Consider the following 20,910-nt stretch of genomic DNA (forward strand, 5'->3'; position numbering starts at 1 on the left):
GCCTAAACTTTCAGCGTTAGCATTGCCCCGGCCTATGGCTGCGTGATTAGATTGCCCTAAGGCAGCCTGGCTTTTATTTCACGCGGAGCTGTAGTAACGCTGCACACATGGTACATGTTGGTGCAGTCACTCCTGCCATCAGGAAATGCCAGGATGACCATCTGTAATTGGCCACAACATATGGAAAAGATTTGGCCAACAAGGGGGAAAACAAAAGCAGCTAAAGGATCCATGAGGACCAGCATCTGTAAAGAAGCTGCATTATTTTTTCCCAACGAGAGAAAACATCCTCTAGAAAAAGAATTTAATACTCGGATGGCAACCATGATGTGGGGCCTGGGCAGTTGTGTATTATGTGTTGCTGTTCTCCTGCACAGAAGCAGGTAGAAAGCCAGTGTCCCTGCTACAAGGAACATATGAAGTGATTCAGGACCTTTTACTATACAAGCAGTGTGTAAGCAAAAACATTCAGGAAAGCTGGAAGTGAGAATATAGATTTTAAGGAAAGAGATTTAGAAGAGAAGAGAGAGACCCCTCGATTCTCACACAGCTGCTCTAGGGACTGAGGGCAGTGAGGAAAATGGTATGAATATGACAGCAGTGGGATAAAAATGGGGGAATGCTTTCCATCACCTCCACTCGAGATCCATGAAGATCTGGTAGATGAAAATCGTCAACTTAATCCTTTAAAACACTTGGCTTTATAACATAAGGGAGATAGAATGTGGAAAATGGGCAGGCCCTAAGTTTTGATGATTTTTTCATGATCTTAAACTTCCCTGTATACTGGGGGTCTAGACAGAATAACCTGTAGCACAAACAGTAATGCCAGAAATAAATACACAAGTCTGTCTCAGAACTGTTATTTAATATCATAAAGCACTAGCACAGTGCTTCTGGTATTCAGAAGGCTTTATAACTATTAACAGATCTTTTCCCTATTCCTGCGAGTACACGAGAGACTCTGAGTTCCTGCCAGATACTATTCTATCTACTCTACAGTGGAAATACTGTTGCACAGAGAAATGAGGTGATTTCTCTAACAGAATATTGTCAGTGTCAGAAACAGCATCAGAAATCTGAAGTTCCTGACCTCTGGTCTTGCAATCCTTTTAATTGTATTTGATGTATGCCTCAAGTAGTAAGGAACCAAACCCCACTTAACAGTATGGAACAAGACTTGCAGTGAGAGTAATAAAAGGCACAGGAACACAACTCAGCCCATTGTTCTAGTCACAAAAGCAATATTTATGGTGTCTAAGCCATGCTAGAAAGTCCTAATCAGAAAGAAACTGTTTTAACCAGCTCCTAATTATCCAATGTAGGAGAAAGCGTAAACACATGCCAACACTGCAGATCACTAGCAACTATGGAATTTCATAAAGATGGAGATAACATTAGCTGCTGGCTGCAAACGTGGCTCCCACTAAAATAGGGCATTTTGTCCTACTTCCATGCTAATCTGGTAATATTTAACACTTAGAAACGTACAGAAGTTATGGAGGATCCTTACCTCTTTCTACAAAGAGAGCATGAAACAAAACTTATTGTTTCCTAACCATCTTGCCCCTTCTGTTCTCATCCTGTTTGAGATTAAATGCACTTCTAGAATTATTCTGCTCTTGCCAACTAGGGACACTCACGTATCACTGTTCCCATTAAACCCCTGCTGTACTGTGGAGAGAAACCTGATGTGAATGATAGAATGATGGAAAATCTTTCACATTTGAATTCCTGGTTTGAATCCTGTGCAAAGTAGTGCAAATTAAAATTGGTTATTACATCCCTGGACTATTCTGCTGCCTTGTGAAGTGGTCTTGTTCATGGTACAAAAGAACATCACAGCTACATCCCTTCTTAATTATCAGAGGAGAGGGCTGGGACTGCCATCACCTTGGAACACCTTTTTATTCAACCAAACAAGATGTTTTTAAGGCCCTGTCATCTTGGCCTCCAAGCATCAAGGGAATAATCTCCTGGAGCCGATTCCTTAAGCATATATATGGAGTGAGTCTGCACTGCAACTAGTCATCTGTGGATTCAGAAATACCTGCCTGCATAGTTGTCATTTCTCACACACAGGAACAAAACCATACAAGACATTCTGACTGTCCTCAGGCAATTACAACTCATCAAAATTCCCTCTGGAAATTCCTTAGGACTTCTTTTCACATTCACCCCCTACACACATGTATGCACACAGTATGGGTTTTCCATGTGCCAAATTATTCAACCTTGATATATTAATTACACAGAAAAGTGGGAATTTCTAAACCAGATCAAAGTATCATCTGTTCCAATATCTCAAAGTCCTTCTATTACTGCTTTATATTAAAAAGTGCTCATGGTCCATTCATTGCTCTAATCTAGCAGGAAGATTCTCTTGGATGCCAAAGCAGTGCCACAAACACTGGAGCTTTGCGTCTAATACAATTCTCAAATAGGTATGTCTGAGTTTAAGAGAAAAACTGGTCCAAGTCCACCTTCTCAACACTTTGGAAAACAAACCTTTCAGTTCTTCTGGAGTTGCAGCAAGATCAAGACCATGCAGAACGTAAAAGGTTAAAAGGAACAATAAAGGAAACTGCCAATTGTAAGTGAATTATATTTGGCTTTGAAAGCTGAGCCACAGCTATATTATAAAAGGCATCTCTTTGCGTTGTTTACCATCACCCTGACTAATGCAGACCTTTTTTTTTGTTTTAAATAATCTCATGCAAATTAGACACACACTTCCTTCCAGTTGATTGCTATCTGCAAGGAATAATCTAACCGCAGAGGGTACCGAGCAAGGACTGAGCTGAGGAGAAGGATGCAAGGAAACTGTCTTCATAGCCCCACAGAATGCAAACCTATTCCCTTCCCCCAACCACCCATTTCATTCCTCTACAGCACCACAGCCATCACAAAGAATTACGTATAATTTTCACAGAGCCTTAAAATTTCCTTTTCAGGCTTCAGGGTGTTGATCTGAAGAATGCAGCACCCATGACTGTCTTGCACTTAAAGGTTCTTGCTGACCCCCTTCTGCGTTTGTCACCAGGGCCACTCAGTTTTCAGGGGTCGCTCAGCCCCTGTAAGCTGTGGTCAAACACAGAATCAGAGCAAGTCAGAGAATACAATGGGTTTTCTCAGACAACTCCTGGTGCCGGCACCTCAGGTGTATAAAAAGCTCCTTTGCCCAAGAACTTCCAAGGCTTGACTGTCTATTTAGGCCCTTCTATAATACCTACTACTGTTTAAGATAAGGACCTCACATACATCAAAATACTGTTCCTCTTATGACCACTCTGAAGTAGAGGAGGACTCAGAGGAGTACTATTATCATTACAGATGAGGAAGAGGTGAGACACACAGATATGGGAAGTGTTCCGAGGTCAGAACCTCTGACAGTCAGAAAATAACACTCTGGAGATGCAAGTCCGAGTCCATTGTTTTACCATAAATCCATTCTTCTTTATTTTCTGGATGAAACACAGTAGCAATAACTGCAATGCAAAACCCTTGCATGAGCTTAACCAGAAGAGCCACCAAGTTTTTTCTTCTCCTTTTCTGACACAGGCTCTGACATTTCAGTGACAACCCTTTTTCCCATCCCATCCACTGAGCATATCTTTTTCTTCATAATATTCCTCCTTGCACTGCTCAATCCAGTAATTCATGCAAGATTTTCACAACCTGAAGGCAACATTAGTTTTAGGGAGAAAATGTCTGGTTAGGAAGAAATTGAGAATTCTGCAAGAATAGGGAAAGGTGGTGGAATGAATTAAGCTCCTTTTGTGGGTTTGCAAAGGCAGTTTTATTACCACCCTGACAGACCACCCGGGAGCAATGAGCACACCTATCCTTTGGCAGGGACAGAGGCAGGGCAGGGGGTGGTATCTCTTGTTGTTTTCCTCACCCACCCACACACTTTCTATTGAGAAGAAAGCAAAATTGAACTGGACAACTTGTTTAGCTACAACAGACTCTGCGGCTACTCGAAGTTAGTGCACGGTATCATATGACTAAAAGGAAGATCTACTGGTAGGCACCCTGGAACGACATCACACTCCTGTTCCTGGAAGCCACTGAGTCAACTCTGCTCAGAAAGAACATGGGCACATTTTAAAAAAATCATCATAAAAACCTTCTGGGATGTGATCCAGACTAATGATTCCACCTGTTCAGTCAGTTACATGCAGCGCTGGGTGATGCTTCTCTCAGATGTTTGTCCTATATCCTCCTCCCCGCTCAGGTGAATGCATTTCCAAAAGGTCAAAAGACATCGTCCCCTGATCCGTTTGCTTTCACGCATCTTGGGTCATGGGGCATTCAGGAGGCTGAGCCCGAGCCAACATTTCAACAAACCCCAAGGTCTCAGAAACATCACTTTGATTTTTTCTACCCTCCATTTACATTAAGACACTGTATTTGAATGTAAACATCCTGCTGCTGCACTTCCAGCTCAAACTTTGTGTAAAGGAACCCCAACATCAAAGGGAATTTCACTGGTCTCAACTGTCATGCCGAAAAATAGAGCAGTAAAAGTCATTTGAAAAGTTACTGAAAGAGCTTGGAATTCCTACAGCCTTATTCACCTACAAGCCTGTTAATTATGCAATTGCAATCTTTAAGCAACATTATATACTTTAACCCATCAGGGTGACTAAGTAGCAATCAGAACTGATAAAGCTGCTCTAACCTCATTGCACAGCACGAAAACAAGGAAGGAAAAACCTGACTGACAGTACAACACGGAGAATTACAGCAAGCCAAGCAGGAAGGAAAAGGTTAAAATAAAAAGTATTTTGGCATAAGAGATATAAATAAATAAATAGACCTGGCAGCAGTTTCTCTTCCTGGCCAAGCTTTTTGGAGTCTATAATAAAATGAAGTGTAATGGAGTAGAGGAGGGCAATGTCAGAGGGTGAGGGTTTGGGAGAGAGGTTGTTAAGTATCTCCCTCTCCTCAGCTGTGTTTACTCCATTTACAGGACCCCAGGTGATTGATAGACAGACAAAAGCAAAGCAAGCAGACAGTCACCCCCCTCTGGGAGCATCAGGAAAGGGGATAACTCCTGACATCATCTAGAGCCCCAAACTCCCCTTAGCCACTTGTAATTAAAAAGACAGAGCAAGATATGCAAGCCAGAGAAAAAGTAAAAGAGGATTTTTTTTATTATTTATTATTAACATTTTGTTGGAACAGGAGAGTGCAATAAGGACTCTCAGAGCCGTTAAAAGTCGTTGGGTGACCTGCAGACCCCTATTTCCCAGAGCCTTGTATAAAATTGAATTTTTTAAACATAAATTACACGTAATGACGACACTGTAAAAACTAACAGTAATGGAAAGCTGTGCTGTATTTCATTAGCCTGTATTATTCCGTGCCACCTGATCCAGCCGGGCCTTGTTTATGAGTTAGTGTGTTAGCAGATGCCGATGGAAGCATTTGCTTCGACCTTGCTCTTCTCATTGGGGCATGAAATTACGACGGCAGCACCTTGATATTACAGCCATAAATACAGTAAACTGCAAATTTAAGCCAACGGCTCCTATTGTCTCTGAACATAAAGCTGATCGGTATTTATTTAAAAGGAGAACGAAAAAAAATATTATATATCACCTTGTTTATGGGTCCAGTCTCCCCCCTTCCCCTAATCTGCCTTATTCACTTGGTTAAATACTAAACAAACAAACTAAATCCTCCTATTTTCTACTGATTAAATATTCGTAGGAAATGAGCATTGTCTTCCAAAAACTGGATCAAAGTCTTTTCACTCTGAATAAGAAAGGGCAAATGACTTGCTTAGCGTGGCTTGGAATGGAAAAAACAGGACCAAGTACTGCAACTTTTCGGTTTTCTAGGTATGAGAAGTTCAAAATGGAAAAGTAAAAAGTTGCTGCTGGTCACTCATTCATGTTTGTGTGCAACGTGTTTGCGTATGCACATGAGAGAGGGAGAAATATGCTTCCTTCCAGTTGTTTTCTATTTAAAAATATCTCCCCTGTTAATACTATTTCAAACCAAGGAGGAAAGACACAGAAAAAAAATTGCAGTAAGATTAATGGGAAGCGGGGGGGGGAAATGTATAGGATTCCTTCTGTGAGGCAGCAAAGAGGAGAATGCCTCTTTCTCCTATGGGCATTTTGGATAAATACCCCTGTTCATTGACAACATACCCACTAAAATTTATTAGAGGGGAAAAAATCAAACACAAAGGCAAAAGGACATTGTAATATCACAAAGCATATCACAGCATAAATCACAGCATTATAAGCCAGTGCAAAATGTATTTCACTCGTAGTTTCAAGGCAGGGAAAATACAGTTTCACTTGTAGTAAGAGAGGTCAGGTCTTCCTCTTCTAATGTAAAGTAAGCTCTTTGCTTACATGAAGTATGTTATCTCTGTTCCACAGAGAAAAAAAAAAGAAGGGATACCTTAAGTGAAAGCTCCCAACACTAAAAGATATATTTCAGGAGCCAAAGCACTGAAAGGAGAATAAGGGGAACAACAAGCAAGACAAAGTGGCTGGATAATGGGACTCACACTTGGGATTCTGAAATGCAGAAGTCCTATTAGGTGCAGTGCTATCCTGACTCTAACAGGATTTGGATACCTTGTTTTTGCATTAATCTACAACAAATCTTCAGGTAGCAGAGAGCGTAATTCAACAGGAACAATTTTTGCTTCACAAGAAGTTGAAATCAGAAAAAAGGCAACATGACTCTAAATCAAATGAGACATGTCCAGAAGTCCTCAGTCACCTGAATTACAGAACCACAAGTCTTATTACTAAGCCCAGCTGAATTCCTACACAAACATGTGCAAAAAACACAGCAAAAATTCAATCCTGAATACCTTCTTCTTAAGACCTCTTTATTACAGAGTTGTTCTAAGAATATGGCCATGGGGTCAGCAGAAACAGACAGAAGAAACAACTCTTTCAGTACCAGAAATAAAAATCTCTCTTCCTAAAGATGGGGGGAAATTATATATTATCATCATCTATGGGTTTTATTCTTAGGTCACTTGCCTTCAGCTTTTCCCTTCTATTATCATACAAGCAGAAGGTAGTACTTAATAGAAAGCCTCCTTCGAGTGGAGAATGGCAGAATAAGTCCATCTGTCTACTGCTCTCCTAGTGACAAAGAGACACAGCCAAAACCAGGACAACATGACGTGAGAACTCGACATGAGAACAAAATCCTTTCTATATGTGGAAAGATTTCAAGTTACTATCTACCTTGGGGTTTGAAGGCTTTGATGACTCTATGCTAGGATGCCAACTCCAAGGTGGTTTATCAGGAATAGAACATAAGCAGGGCTCTGACATTTGTTTAAAAGAAGCCTGTACAGGGCAGAAAATCCAGATGATGGAAGAGACACCACTCTAGCAACCACAGTGCTGTTATAATTTGTTACCACAACTGACAACCTCCCTAGAAATAAAACTATGCAGAGAAAATAAGTATTAGACACACTAAACGGGTATGTTTCCAAGCATACCCAACCTGGGATCTGCAAATGCTTCTTGTTATTTCTGCAGAGAAACAAGTCTCATGGTGATGGTTCCTCACCTTCATTACTTGTATTATAATACTCCTTAGAGATCCCAAAAGGCATTCACCATGCAGGTACTGTGCCACGTACCATGCAGGAACAAGGCAGGCACACCCAAAGCATTCAACAGTCAACGTGAAGGGGAAAAAACAGGTTGGAAAGAAAAACACACATAAATGAAGTAACTTACCCAGAGTACACAGCAGGTCTATGAAACATTCTGTCTATTAAGTTGGGAACTACAACAAAACAATTCTATAAAGGTGAAAGGATATTAATTTCTTCTACATTTCCAAAAGTAGAACTGCTTGGTACCCAGCACTTGAGAAACCTAGAAACTGAACTTCACTACCAAAACTTGAGACAAATTTGAATAACAGGGGTGACAGAAAATCCTTGTGCTTTAGATCAATTTACTTTGTGTGAAAGAAAAGTATTTTGTTAAACAGCTTGTTGAGCAATAGCAACAAAATGATTGGCCTTTGGCTACTCTTTGATCTGTGATATTATCTTTAGGAGCTTCTAAGGAGAAAGCCAGAGGTTGTCTGAAATTTGGGTAAGGTAAAACCCTGCTAATACAGGAGGTTTGATTCTAATCTGCCTTTGGAACTCCAATTTTAAATTGCACTTCCAACAACTTGAACCAGCATGTCATAAGAATTCCAGCACTGAAGTAGAAGGAGCTGCCCTGAAGGAGCTGCAGTCAACCAGACATCATCTTTGTTATTGCAGCAAAGAATAACTGGACCTTTCGATGGCATGGGCCTGAATCTGGTCTGTATTAGATCTGACCTAGCAGACTGGCCATAATGTGGAATAATACCAGATTTCACTGCTGCTCTGTTCTGACTGGACTAGGCTGAGCTGCAATTCTAGAACCAGACTCTCTTCCAATTCTGTGTTCAAAAGAAAGGAATTGTGTAAAAGAAGAGCAATTTCAAGGAATTATAAGGATTATTTCATTATAAGGAATTCTTTAACCAGATTTGTCAGAGTATCTGAAGGATGACTTAGTTTTATACATAAGAATGATAGTCTGTCCTGACGCACCATTCCCAGTTCCTTGTATTACTCTGGAAATACTGACTACCTCAAACACACTAATAAGAGGACCTCGATTTTTTTTCTACATTAGACAATACCTGTCACAGAGTAGCCTCTGCAGACAAGGATTAACTGTAAAGAGCGACTTGCCTCAATGTTATTTATTTCCTCTTTTACTTTCAGAACTTTGAACTTTGGAAAGGAACAAACCAAACCTGTTAGTCCAGAGTTATCACATGAAAAATCATATAAAGTCTATACTGAATGAACTTTTAGTGTTTGAAGAGCACACAGAATGGAACACTGAATATGCATTATGACAGTGCCTACCGTGCACTTGCTGTCAGGAAGTTGCTACAAGGAGCATGAGAACAGTAGCTACAATTGAATGTTCCTAAGAAAATGTAAAAATACATGGAAGTGTGTACGGAAAACTATATGGAAATGTAAAGAAACCAACACTGGGTGAGAAGACATGAACACAGGAGTCTAGTTTCTTTTTCTGACACATTTCTCACAAGCTGATAGAGCGTCTTTGCTCCTCTAACCCAGTTTCTATCAAGTGAATCAATGTTAGACACCTCGGAGTCAGGTACCATCGCCTGAGAAGATAAGCTCAATTAAGAAAAAGACATCTAAATACTACGTATTTGATTAGTATGGTAGAAATGTTTCAGGTAAATCTGGTTTGCACTTCCCCCAGAAAGACAGAGACGCGAATACACCATTGCAAAAAGACATGTCAGCAAGTATTCATTACAGATTATAAATCACCCTCATTCTTCTTTCTTTTGTTTTAAAGAAATTTTTTTACATGCCATTAAAATATTGTTTGCTGAATGCTACTACAAAGCTAGCCACCTGTAAAATTAAAGGCTGATGCTGCCAATAACAGTGTTGAAATACCTTCTGTTTAAAAGGCAAACCTACTTTGTAGCTTTTAACACAACTGTATAAATATTTCTCCACCCACCCTTCACAATTTTGTTGGTTGCATCGCGTCCATTTAGACAACAACCATCTATGTCATCACACAGGATGTTAATCTTGGGTGGAGAAGAAAGGAACAATAGCAAATGGACTTTTAAGAAACCCAGATGAACGCATTCAAGCAGGGTCCTTCATGATAAAAGCAAAGCAAAGACAAAACCATCAGGGAACAAGTCAACAAAATCACAGAAGTCTCAAAAGATCATTTTTCATCTCGGGGTTTGTTTGTTGTGATTTTTTTCTCCCCATGCGCCTTCAACAGCTCTTCCCAGGTCTGGAGAAAATGAAAGGAGTCTGGATTAAACACCCAAAGGACGACTAATGCTAACAATACTAAAAATAACGAGGTTAAGTGGTGGAAAAACGATGGTGACCACACACGGAGAACTGGAGTGGTAAGGTAGAGAAGGAGTTTCATCATTGCTCCCTCGGGACATGCACAGAACATACTAACTGCTTCTAGTTCTCTGGGGTTCCGATTACCATGCCAAACACCTCCAGAGTTTCCTTATTAGTATAATAAAAAGCCTCTACACATTTGTGTTCTATTCCCAGCCTTGCTATTGACCTTGTGTAGGTCATTTAACCTCCATCTGCCTCAGTTTCTACAGCTGTACAACAGGAATAATATTCCACAATATCCTTTGTAAAGCATTTGAGACTGACACAGTTATCATTTACAAAGATTGATCGTTTTGAGAATCTATACATACATCCTATGCATTTGAGCTAGATAAGGCATTTCCAACAAATAGTTTATTCATGTAACAACTTTATCCTTTTGTGTGTGTGTTTGCAGATCATCTTTGGAAATACTTCCACATTTCCAGCTCTCACCAAACCACAGAGGACTCAAATTCATGCTTTGCTTTGCCTGGGTGTGGAAATAACATGGCATTTCTCTGGTCTCCTTTCAGCTAAGTGCTGCCCTCAAAATCCAGTCTCTGGGGTTGAATGCTCAAAACGGAAATACTTAAGTATCTGGTTTTTTTAAACACTGTTATCTTCTAGAGCCTCAAAACAAGACAGGCTACACAAAATTCACATAGAAACTGGAGTGAAGATTAAGAAACATTTATGGGCATGTTCCTGCAACATAACACAAGTCAGATCAGTAGGTGAAACAGCTGAAAAACTTGCTACTACTATAAACCCATACTGTATGAGGACAGTTCGTGAAGTTCCAGGACTAGGAAATAGCCCCTACACAGAGGAATCACCTCACAAATAAAAATGGGAAGATGCTCTCTACTGGGCACTGCGTAAGAAAAGTGTCTCCTTTCCAGGGTGCCAAAAGGCTGATCAACTTCAGGGCTGCCCGAATTGCTCCTCACACTGTCAGGTCAGTGATGGAGGGCCAAGGGCGCACTCTGCAGATCCCTCTCTCTCCATGTGATTTTATACTCCACAGTTTTGAAGTGTAGGAATCACGCTAGGCACTGCCAGAACTCTGCTGCAGGGGAAGCAACTGCCTGACATGCTGTTTAAAGGTAGACCTGAGCAGCAGCTTTGCCTTTATTTCCCCAGGGATGACATAGCCCCCACACTCCTGAGTGCCAAGTCCAGTGACCAGATAGAACAATTTACCCTTTACAGTCGCTGCAGTAGATGAAGCTGGCCAAAAAGGACTCGGGTTCTTTTCTTTCCCCTTTCCCCGTTTTTCTTTTACTGCTCCTCCCGTCTGTCTCAGGTGGCCCCGTGTGAAAAAAGCTCTTTTATGATGCAATATCTGGGACCAGGTGAGGCCCTGACTCTGCAGATAACCTAACAAGTGGGCAAGAGCCGCTTGTGTTCTTACTGACAGTGCATGTGCTAGTAAATACCAACCTCCAGGGTATTCTGAGTAAACACACAGCCATCCCTAGCTTCTAAGATACACAGGCACACACAAGCACTTGCTTTACCCGACACTGAACTCACACCTCACAAACAAATTATTTAACTACTCTATCCCCCAAGGAAGACGGTGATCATTTCAAATGCAGCTCCCTGCTCGTCTCTCACATCCACGCAACGGCCTGATAGGTTAAATGCTGCCATTTAATTACAGTAATGGAACCTGCTATTTTTTGGTTCCCTTGAATCCTCTCTCGCTCTCTTTTTTAAATACGTACAGAGTCATCTTTTAAACATGTGTTTTATATTTCCGAGTTTAACAGCTGCGTTCTCCTGGTTCCTTGAAGAGCAGGAGCAGAATGATATTCTGATATTCTTCCCTGTGCCTCTGAGCAACTACCCTTTTAAATGCTGCATAAAAAGAGGTTGGGGGAGATGCTGTAGGAAGGGATTTATGCTAACATCGCAGAGACCAACCTGCCCCTTCATTTACTTAAGACGGTTTGGGCTGATTTTATTGAACAAAACCAGCTTAATGTCTCCCACCTCCCAAAGTAGCTGGGGCCTGGAAAGGATAAACATGAAAATGCTTTGAGGAATTTTACATCTATAAAGATCACTACATTACACTGACAGTAAGGCACAGTATGGTTAAATTCATATGTATATGACATGGAGTCAGAATTATCTCAGATCTAAACTGACTCAGTTTCCCAGCCTAAAATTGGGATGGCCTTTTCTCTATTTTCCACTTTAATCTGGTGTTTGCAAGCTGTTTGGAGAATGAATGTAAAGGTCTGAGAAGGAAGAGAAGATGTAATAAGAAGTACATCAAATGAATTTTATAATCTTGCCATTCCACAAAAGGTGGCACAAGCTTAGTGAATATTTGTAGAATGCTCTGAATATGCAAAGTGGCACAGAAATATGGGATACATGTTTGTTAAATTCTTAAGCATGCTGCAAAACTTTCCTCCAGTGACTTCGGGAAGGGTTTTACAGTTAGTTATCGTTAAAGGAGGACATGTACCACAGTACTACATGAGAGCAGCACAGTAACTATTTGTGGATTTTACATTTGGTACATTGGTACATTTACATTTGGCAACTAGGAAAAAATACAGAAGCAAAGTATTAGTACTTCCAAGTCAAAATAAACTCTTACCTATGGCAATGCCACAACACTCCTAGAAAAATGCCCATATTACACCTATCCTCAGCTTTATTTGTCCTCTAAATGTGAAAAGCTTATTTATTTGTTCTGTGGCACTTGGCTCACAATCAGCCATCCGCATACAGGGATATTGCCCATCCTCATCCTCTGGTACAGCTATCCACTGGTGTCTTTTAAGGATGGAATCTTAAAAGGTGAGGCAAGGCAGAGACAAAGACAAATTTAATTTTATCACCATAAAAAGGGACATTTCCACATGGGCAGCAAGGACATGAATATCATGTGTATGCAGGGGCGGGGGATTATAAACGCATTTTTGGCGAAATTCAATAAAGCTGATTCCACTGCATAAGGTCAGCAATTTACTTTTAAAAAATGATATGATTGCAACTTTTAATATAACCCATGTATTTGCTGCAAGATGCTCTAGAAGATTGTGTAATGTAACCACCCGACCTCTCCACAGGAGCAGAGATCACCCCATTTACCCTTTATTGTCTTGCTAAAAGCAATGCACATTTGCACGGTATGACAAAGTCAACAGCTTTTACTTCAGAGAGCCTCAGATTTCACTGAGAATGAATTCTCTGCTCTCCTCCTCAGGGAGCAGAGTCTCGCCTGGACTAGGTTCCATCAGAAAGAATGAACCAAAAGCTAAACTCCCCTTTTAGCTAAGGAAAGAAAGACTGAACTCCAGATTAAAATTCAGAGGGTACAGTGTGTAGTAGTAAAGCAAACAGCAGGATTTCACGTTCACAAGCATCCAAGACATAGTTTTAGACAACATTTCTACTCTGTTTAAGAGAACCTAGAGAATTATCTCATACAAGAACTTATTTTATCTCTCCTAGCAGGAAAGTATCACTAGGTCTGAGATGGATTTCAGCAGATGAGCAACACAGATTATCCTAATTACACTCCTTGTTTTAGCCCCCAGAGAGAAGGCTGTCTCTTTAGACTTAGAATAGCAGGTTCATTCACAGAGCAGGTCAGGAACTGAATTCCTCTGACTGTGGGGAAACCCTGGGCTCGATGACCATGAAGAGAAAATTCCTTCTATCACAAACATATTTTTATACAAACGTACATAGATTTCTTCAACTGTCTCAAGGTGAAGCTTGCTTCAAAGGTCAAAGCTGCAGGGCTGGATTAGGATTGCACGCAATCTGCCTGAGCCTTGACATTCTGACATTCTAAAGTTCTCAGCTCTCCCCTCCCATACACAGCTGACAGAAGTAAATTCTCAACCTCTCTGCAAGTGTGGCTTTTACTGCAGCAAGCAACTTCAAAAATCCCACGCTGCAGCACCAACAACTCTGAAACAAGCATATCAAAGCAGTTTAGAAACACAGCTAACATAAATCTTACTAAGTCAATAACGCAAAAGTAGTCATTAACCCCATTTTACAGACGGGCAAGCTGAAAACAAGGAACTTGCCCAAAGCCAAGCAAGCAGTCACATCTCAGATGTCCAATGCCTGCTCTTAGACTGGAACTAAGGATTCCTTTTGGCACCTTGCATTCAATTTCATTTGAAAACATGATAAATAGATTTTTAAATTTACAAGTCAGATTTAGGATCTGGGTCTTTTTTGCCCATCGCTAAGAATAACAATTTTAGGACTCAGAATATAACTACGTATTTTAGCACTGTTTCTAGAATAGACTTCAACTCCCTCTGCTGTAATCATATTGTTTTTTCAGGGCTACCAGGAATAGAGATATTATTTTGATGGTAAACAAGGGGCAGATATGACTCAAAACACACGCAGTGAGCAACAGGAGTTAATTCTGCAAAGCCATTTTTAACGGCTCTTTTACATTACATAGTTATTGTCAGATAGCCAAGTGGAGAGACATCATTAAACCCATGACATTCCAATTATTTGTTAAAATTAAGCTTACAACCAGTATTTTGTAGCATGCATAACTTCCTGGGCACCAAAGCAGTCTGTTCCAATTTATCAATAATTGTCAGGCTACAAAAACATGGCAAAGGTGATTCTGGACTCTTCACTGAAATCATGCAGCACTTCTGTGGCCCAACAGAAACAGGAGATGGAGCAGACTGTTTACCCAATATACTCTAAATGAATCACCTCTTTTGCTCTGTGGAGTATAGATCTAAATGGTTCAAGATCACTGTAGGCTGAGCCTGAAGTGAGAGAGGAAGGATATTCCTATCACTAATGTGACTTGTATCCTCTGCTACAGAACACACATATAGGCGTTTAGAGGATGTAAAATTTGAAAGACACTTCCTCAATGTCTTCTTCCCAACGTCATTAAACACCAAAGGGGTACCTCCTGTAATACACCTTCTCAACACTTCACACAGAAACCAGAAAGTCATTGAGATTTTAATGTTTTTAGTATTAAATAGCAGATCTTGTACCAAAGTCCTTTAAAATAATCTTGCTGAAATCAACACACTGTGAAGATTAGTAGGCTGTAAGTTTTCCGTGACTTTCTGTTTCTGCTCCCTTTACACAGGCCCAATTAGGACTTTTTCCCTCGTGTTCAAAAACACACTGACTTCAGAGCTAGTAGTCTATAGGGTATTCAAGCCAAACGTGCAGGTACAAACCAGTGCAAGATGACAAGCTTGCTGGAGCTATCCAGTAACAACGATGACATCTTTTCCTGCTAGTGACAAGCACTTCTATGAAAGAATTCTTTAGTTCCAAGTAAAGCTCATTAACAAACTCCTAGGACACAATTTCATCATGCTGAAAGTGTTTCTTCAAAAACACCCCAAATGATCTGCATTTGATTTCATAACAATTAAAAAACATTTTCCCAAATATGTTTGCTGCAATATTATGGTATTTTTAATATATATATATATGGCATTATAGATAAAGAAGTTCTTTACTGTGGAGGGTGATGAGGCTCTGGAACAGGTTGCCCAAAGAAGTGGTAAATGCTCCATCCTTGGCAGTGCTCAAGGCCAGGCTGGACAGAGCCTTGGGTGACATGGTCTAGTGGGAGGTGTCCCTGCCCATGGCACAGGGGGTGGAACTGGATGATCTTAAGGTCCTTTCCAACCCAAACCATTCTGTGATACTATGGTATATACTATATTATTCTAGCAATCTCTTTTTTATCAGTTACAATATTAAAGACTCCAGTGTTTAATAAAGTCAGCATGAAAATTGGCTGGTATTGAACAGCAACTGACAGATAGGCAGACAGAAGACTGGCGTAACCAGGAGCCATCTCCTTCATAGCAGATGGATAGAGATTCTCAATCGTTTTCAGGGAGAAAAAAAGAGGGCAAGTAATACAAAATACAGAACTGTGGAACTAATTTCTGGATCATGAGCACATTTATTCTTCTGGATTTTGAGACTCCAACAGCAGAAATCTTCCTTCCACGCTAACCTCACCAGCACTGGGCAAACACAGCAGAGTGCCAAAACCAGATATGACTACTGATAATGCTGATCCAGACAGGAATTGTTGTGAGTTTGTTAGCAATGAAAGCATTCATTCTCTCCCTCTTCATTCTTTGGATACCTCACCAGTTCCTTGGGAGATAACCAGACCTCCCCACTTATGCTGTGTTGTACTGACCCAAAGCTTGGATGGGAAGCACCTCAAGAACAAACTGGTTGCATGAACAGGTGTAAGACATATTTTTCTTTAACCTCAGCAAAATATTATAAGGCACATTAACTGTCTTGCAAAGTCATAAACAGAGGCCTAAGCATCTTTAGTAATTAAATATCCCATAGTGCTTTTCAAGAATCTTAGCAAATTTTTTACTCAGTAATTACATTCTCTATCCCTAAAGCTCCCTCTGCAAGACCACTCAGATAAAGCATTCTTCATTTCCTCTCCTAAAAACATGTAGTGATGTTAAGCAGTTGCTGTCCTCTACCTCAGAGGTGGATGCTTTTTAGCAGAAAGCACATTGAGATCTAGATAACCCTACACACCATCAAACATGCTCCGTGCAAACAGCTTCAGTATCAGTGGTTAATGGTACAAATGCACTTAAATGAGGATCTTAGCATGAAAATGTAGAGGGCACTGACTTTTGTTTAACCTCCACAGTCATTTCTGTAAGTCTATACAAGCTGTTAAACTTACTTTGTGCTACTTCAATACCTCTTGCAAACTTCTTTCATCATCAGAAAGTGCACCCTGCCTGGTTCTACCCACACTAGTGAACCTTCTCTCATTGTGTGTTGAAGTGACTTGTTCTAGATGCTTAACACATTAAGTATATTCCTGCAAGAAATTTTTGCTATCAGTATCTGAATTCCAGGTCTTACTTGTGGCTTTGCAAGTGCAAGTGATGAGGTCTGTGCAGGCACAAAACACTTACTAGACAGCTAGAGAACAAGTTACTTAATCTGCAAGCACAGGACCAACACGTGCTCACACCACCAGTTGTACAGTTGTACTGGGTTGGGCTGGGACAGTTCTTCACAGTAGCTGGTTTCAGATTTGTGCTGAAAACTGTGTTGATAAAACAGGGATGTTTTAGTTACTGCTGAGCAGTGCTTATGCAGAGTCAAAGCTTCTGCTCCTCACCCCACCCTGCCAGTGAGGGACTGGTGGTGCATAGTAAGTCAGGAGGGGACACAGCTGGGACAGCTGACCCCAGTGATATTCCAGACCATAGGACGTCATGTTCAGCATATAAAGCTGGGGGGACACACGTTCATGTACGAAACATGTTCATTTATAGACAAGCATAAGGTTTGGGCAGCCATAGCAGTTGGGCCCAAAAAGGTATTTTGACAGCATGGGCTACTAACTATATATTTTGTTCATGAGTTGTCACTGGACATTATTGGCTCGCATTGTATTATCTTTTCAAGGAAAAGCTTTGTAAAAACTGTTCGAGCTTCACTGAGACACGTTAAAGAATTAATTACAAAGTAAAGCTGAAGGAGAAAATTAATTTTGGAAACACAAGAGGTTACTTTTCTTTTCCTCCCTGTTCTGGAAGTGGGGGAGGAAAGGCAGTTATTTTCATCTTTGTGCTGGCGGCCAGAGTTGGGAGCTGTCCAGTCGATAACCTGACCATCAGAACAAGGTTTGTAATTAAAAGGTCAGTGACCTGGAAAGTCAGGGCCTCACTCTCAGGGCTCCTCAGTAATGACGGCGCTATTAAATTAAGACTGTTATGAAATCAATGCTAAAAAAGCTTTCATGGTAACGAGATTCCATTCAAGGACATGCAAACTGCCTCATGAAATGGACTTAAATTATAAAAAAGCAATAAAAGAGGGTGAAATTGAAATCTGCTGAAGAATTTGCTTTCTTTAACGCCCTCCAGAAATGGGCTGTGCCCCCTTCTCTTGGGTGCTCAAGGCGATCCACTTGGGTTTCTTCGGCAAAGGAGAAAAGACAGTGGTTCAACTTCCAAGAATGTAGAGGAAGAAGAAGAAATGAAGTCAGTTTTCTAATGGAGATTCTGGGTCTGACAGCATTTGTTTTGAGGGAATCAAGTGTCTTTGAGCCCTGGTTGGGAAGGAGCACGTACAATTAAATCATTTATTCACCTCTTCAGACATCACCGTAGCCTGGCATCTCAGCACTGGCAGCATTTTGTGGAATTCTGGTGCACTGCAAGAAAATGTGCAAGACCCACAGGAAACCCTTGGGTAGTAACTCACCTCCTACCAGCCAAAGTAATGAAACAGATTAGGAGATACAACATGTAAAAGGGTAACACTTCCAGCAACTTGCAGCTCACCTCACCAAGCTAGATCACGAGTGCTTTTGGAAGCATGGAGCCCATTTTGGAGGCATGCAGCCCATTATATTACTTATATATACAAAAAGCCAGTCCAGGCAGCGCATCGTGAACACCGTCCAACCTTCTGGGTGGATGTTTTCCCAATGTAACTCAACAATTACACATTTACTTGCCCTAATGCACTTCTGTTCTCCCCTCACTATTATTTCTGAGCTGCTCATAAGCTTTTGCCTGCTCCCACAATCCCACTTTGGGAAGGCATTACTGTACTCATTTTACAGATAAAGAGAACAGGCAACTAAGAAGAAAAAGATTCTTCATCCAAGATCACACAGTAAGTCTGTAAATCGAGCAGTTTTTCCCTTCTGTGCCCCAAAGGATCAGCACCCTGAAAGACTGAGCTCCACATGCATAGTGCACTTCCACCCCCTTTCTCTATCTTGCCAGAAGTTACAGATCCAGAGTAGACAAAATTAACAAGCCACATGAGTTACCGGATGGGTAACTGAGCAGTACAGGACATCTGAGGCACAACAGTTAGATGACAGACACATTTCCACAAGGGTTTAAACCCCACATGCTGTCTAATTACTCCCAAGGCGCCGCTGATTCTGTGGTATGTCATCAGCAGAATCAGCGAGTTGGACAAAAAACAAACAGCATCTTTTTTTCCTTTCTTTTCTTTCAGATACTCTGAGGGGAAACAGCTGTTTTTTTCCCTTCATCTGAAGAAGTTCATGATAAAAAGGAGGAAATGTCATAAATTACACAAAATGCCAGTGTAAGCTTCAAAGAAAATTATAAGTGATTCTAATAACTTAATGTTTCTCATTAATTCCTCTCTATTTGAGAGTTTAAAAGTGCTTAAGACAACAGAGAAATCTCATCCAACTTTTGAAAGGCCTTTTACAAATCCAGGACACTCTCATTCTCCCAGCTGTCATCAACTATGCTCCCAACTATCATCCAAAGCCCTGACCTGCAAGTAACCAGGAAAGGCTACTTTCAGCTTCTGCCTCTACTGTCACACAAGAAGCTAAACCTAGTCCAGCTGATGAGCCTGCAGACACTTTCATTTCTCACCACACTGAAATGTATTAAACAAAATCCAGTGCCTACATTAAATACTAAATAATAATAAAAGGAAATTAAATTTGATTGTCCTTTTTTAGGAAGGAGATGCTTATAAAAAAGGAAAAAAAAGAATGTAATTCAAAGCAGAACCATCTCTGCAAGTCTCACAAGTGGAATTTCTTAGGCAAAATTAGGACTGCAGGACATGAAAGCTCACCCACAGCTAATGCTTCAGTCCTGTCCCTGTAGCCGGGGTAGAGGAAGGCTGCTGCAGGGGTAGGGCACCTGGTCTTTTCCTTCTGCATTCACAAAAATGATTATCCCCACTTCAGGAGTTTTTAACCAGACTTAGTGGGGAGTCACAGACCTCTACAGTATGGGTCCATAAAAGTAACTATAAAAGACAAGTTCATACAAGGTGTACAACTATCTAGATATGCACATTCCCCTCTCCTGAAATTCTTCTGGGGCCCATAAAAAGATCTGCTACTGCAATTTCTGCTTGAAAAAACTCGGATCAGAGTAACAGTGAAAAAAATACAAGGGTACCTCTGCATTATTTTCTACAGAGATAATTTTAAAAGAGACTCTTGTAATTGAAATGGTTTCTATACAGAAAATGCTTTTTTGGCTGGCAGTGAGGACTTCTATTCCAGGCAGCCTCACTATCTGTAAGGGATAAATATTATCACTGAGATGACCATGACTGTGTATCAGAGAATAGGGGGAACAGCCCACCAAACCATGTAATGCCCCCTTTACTCAGGACTACATTAGCCACAACATCTACATTTCAAGAATAATTGCCTCCATCTGCTAGAGCACATAGGGACCATGACAGTATGTACCTCCTGCTCTCAAGCACTGAACAGAGGTCACAGTTAAGCTCAGTGGTCAGATTCCATATGGGTATATTTCCAGTGACTGCTGGGTACAGGCACCACTGGACCCTGCTCCCTCCTATCTCCTACTGCTAAGTTTTCAAATAAACAATTAGCACAAAGGGAAGGAGGGCTAATTAACAAACAGGAACAAACAAACAGCTCTACCAAACCATTTCTGCTCTTTAGTAATTATTAGCCAAGTAATTCAGAAGAAGTATTATTCGGGCCACAGTTTCTCTGTGCCTCCATCTCCCCACCCTTCCTCTTCTCCCAGTCAGGGATTTATTAAAATTAAACAGATTAGATGGAGCTCCTGATACTAAAAACTGTTCAGCGAAGCCTGCGGTGGGGAAGTGCAGAGCAAACACCAGAGACATTTGTCTCTAAATTGCTCTAAATACCTTCTGCAAATGAAATTCTAACCCAGCTGTGTTGAGAGAGAAAATGAGGAATAACTGGTCATTGTCAGCACAGAAGAAGATCAGGCAGTTATAATATTGCACGATATACTTGGGGCTAAGGATCTCTCGGCAACAATAGATTTTGTATCAGGTTACCCCGGGTAATCAGCACAGCTTTTAGGCTCAGCTTTCCCTTGCTTCATTGCTTCGGTGATAGAGTTGAAATCCCCAAGCTTTTATGATTA

The 20,910-nt window shown here is 40.8% G+C and overlaps 1 protein-coding gene across 1 annotated transcript in view; it reads right to left on the reverse strand.

Annotated features, from left to right (window-relative positions):
• Nucleotides 1-20,910, reverse strand: part of PEX14 (peroxisomal biogenesis factor 14) — a 76,249-nt gene that overhangs the window by 17,492 nt on the left and 37,847 nt on the right. The gene's annotated exons all lie outside the window — the stretch shown is intronic.

Source organism: Pezoporus flaviventris, unplaced genomic scaffold (genome assembly GCF_033815535.1).
Source record: "Pezoporus flaviventris isolate CSIRO_AGI_PZ_B2104156 unplaced genomic scaffold, CSIRO_AGI_Pfla_v1 ptg000009l, whole genome shotgun sequence".
Classification (NCBI taxonomy): domain Eukaryota; kingdom Metazoa; phylum Chordata; class Aves; order Psittaciformes; family Psittacidae; genus Pezoporus; species Pezoporus flaviventris.